Source organism: Canis lupus, chromosome 1, assembly GCF_048164855.1.
Source record: "Canis lupus baileyi chromosome 1, mCanLup2.hap1, whole genome shotgun sequence".
Classification (NCBI taxonomy): domain Eukaryota; kingdom Metazoa; phylum Chordata; class Mammalia; order Carnivora; family Canidae; genus Canis; species Canis lupus.
This window is the reverse complement of record NC_132838.1, coordinates 73,469,425-73,472,318: the sequence shown is the minus strand read 5'-3', so window position 1 is coordinate 73,472,318 and position 2,894 is coordinate 73,469,425.

Below are 2,894 nucleotides of genomic sequence, written 5' to 3'. Positions count from 1 at the left end.
AAATCCTTTTAAATTTTTTGAGACTCGTTTTATAGGGGTCAGAATACGGTCTTGGTGAGCGTTCTGTCTGTACCTGAAGAGTATGTATTCTCCTGTCATTGAGTAAATGTTTTACAAATATTGTTAGTAACATAAAGTTAGCTCACAGTGTTAAGTCATCTATAACCTTACAGATTTTCTGTCTACTTCTTCTAACATGTATCAAGTGAGGGACTGTGGACTTTTTTTTTTTTTTATTCCTTGCAAATCAAACAGATTTTGCTTCAAGTATTCTGAAGCTCTGGTGTGTGTGTGTGTGTTTGTGTGTGTGTGTGTATGTGTGTGTGCATGCGCACGAGCCTAAATGCTTAGAATGGGGATATTGTCTTGATGAGTTGACACTTTCATTATGAATTTACCCTCTTTATCCACAGCAATGAATTTTCTTTGTAAAATCTATTTTGACATTAATTTAGTTACTATAGGTTATTTTTGTGTTTTTGTTTTTTGACTAGTGTTAGCATAGTATATCTTTGTCATTCTTTTAACCTATTTGTGTCTTTACTTTCAAAGTTCATTGTAGGCAGGATAAAGTTAGGTCTTTTTTTAAAATCCAGTCTAAAAAAATAAAATAAAAAATAAAATAAAATCCAGTCTAACAATCTCTTGTTTTTAATTGGAGTGTTTTGGTCATTAGCAATCATATGGTTAATTACTGGTATGGTTACTATCTTACTATTTGCTAATAGTCTTATATGTTCTTCATTTTCCACCTTCTTTTTTCTTCTTTTTTTCTTCTTTTTCCACCTTCTTTGGATGACTTCAGTATTTTCATGATTTTATTTTATCTTTCTTGTTGGCTGATTACCTAAAACTATTTTTCCTGAGATTTTAGTGGTTGAAGTGGTTCATAATATACATCTTGATCTTATCACAGTCTACCCTCCAGTGATATTATACTATTTCATACATAGTGTAAGAAGCTTATAGCAATGTGCTTCCATTTTTCCCCTCCCAACTTTTTTGCTATTATCACATATTTTTATATGTATGTTTTAGACTCCCAAATATGTTTTATTTTTGTTTTAAATCGTCTTTTATTTTCTTAAGAGATCAAAAAAAAAAAAAAGAGAGAGAGATTTAAATAAAGGGGCACCTGTGTGGCTTAGTCAGTTAAGTGTCTGACTCTTGATTTTGACTCAAGTCATGATCTCAGAGTTGTGAGATGGAGCCTACTAAGCACGGAGCCTGCTTGGGATTCTCTTTCTCTCTCTCCTTTCATCCCTCTCATGCTTGCTTGCACATGTTTGCTCCTGGATGTTCTCTCTCTAAAAAAAAGAGATTTAAATAAAAAGAAAAAGAGGTGGGTTTTTTTGAGTATTTTTATTTACCCTTGGAGTTACCATTTCCAGCATCTTCATTCCATTGTGTAGGTCCAGGATTCCATCTGGCATAATTCTCCTTAATTTTAAAAGATATGCTTTAGTATTGCTTGTAGTATAGGTTTGATGACAATAAATGCTTTCAGTTTTTGTATAACTGGAAAGGTCCTTATTGTGCTTTCATATTTTAAAGATATTTTTCTTGGTAATTAATTTCATGTTCACAGATTTTTTTTTTTTTTTGCTAATTTCAGTACACTATCATCTAGCTTGCAGTTTTCTGACAAGAAAACTGTTGTTCTTTCATTTTACCTTCTGTATATATCTTTTTTCTCTGACAGCTTTTAAGATTTTCTGTTTCACTGGTTTTAAGCAATATGCTTATGATGTGCTGTAGTGCCACATTCTTCATGTTTCTTAAGATTCATGTTTGATGAATCTCTTAGATCTGGGCTTAAAGTTTTTATCAAATTTGGGGAAATTTTGGTAATTCAAATATTTTGCAGACCCTCTCTCCTTTGGGGACTCCAATTACATATACACAGTTTATGCCTGAAAAACACAGGCTTGAACTGCATGGCTTCATTTACATATGGATTTTTTTTATAAACACAATACAGTAAATGTATTTTCCCTTCCTTATAATTTTCTCAATAACCTTTTCTCTAGCTTACTTTATTATAAGAACACAGTGTATAATTCATGTAAGATATAAAATATGTGTTAGGTTTTCAGTCAACAGTAGACTATTAGTTAAATTTGGAGGGAATCAAAAGTTACATGGGGGGTTGGTGCCCCAACCCCTATGTTGTTCAAGGGTCGGCTGTATTTGCTTGAAGTTGTCCCAGAGTTCACTGACGTTCTCTTCACTTCTTTTCTCTCTACTTTTATTTTGGATAGTTTCAATTACTATGTTCAAGTTCACTAATTCTTCTGCAATGTTGAAACCAATATTGAACCTATCCAGTGTAGTCTTCATCTCAGACATTGTGTTTTCATCTTTTAAAGTTCAGTTTTAGTCTTTTTTTCTCTTCCATAGAATATGTATGGTTTTCTTCTACCTTTTTGAATATATGAAATATCATCATCATAACTTTTAATGTCCTTGTTTATTAATGCTATCACTGTGTCAATTATGGATCAGTTTCTACTGATTGATTTTTCCTCTCATTGTGGATTGCATCTACCTGTCCCTTTGCATGCCTGGTGAGTTTTGTTTGGATGCTAGACATTTTAGATTTTATCTATTGAGTGCTGGATATTTTTATATTCCTATAAATTTTCTTGAGCTTTTGTTCAGTGATGCAGTAACAATAAATTACTTGAAAACAATCTAAACCTTTTAAGTCTTACTTTTATGATTTGTTAGGAAGGACCAGAGCGACATTTAATCCCGGTTTAATTTTTCCCTAGTCCTGAGACAAGATGCTTTTCAGATAATTTTCTATGTGGTTGTTGGAAACCGCTATTATTTTGAGTCTTTGTGAACACTGGGCATGATTTCCTCTAGTCCTTTGGGTGTCCCAGCCGCAG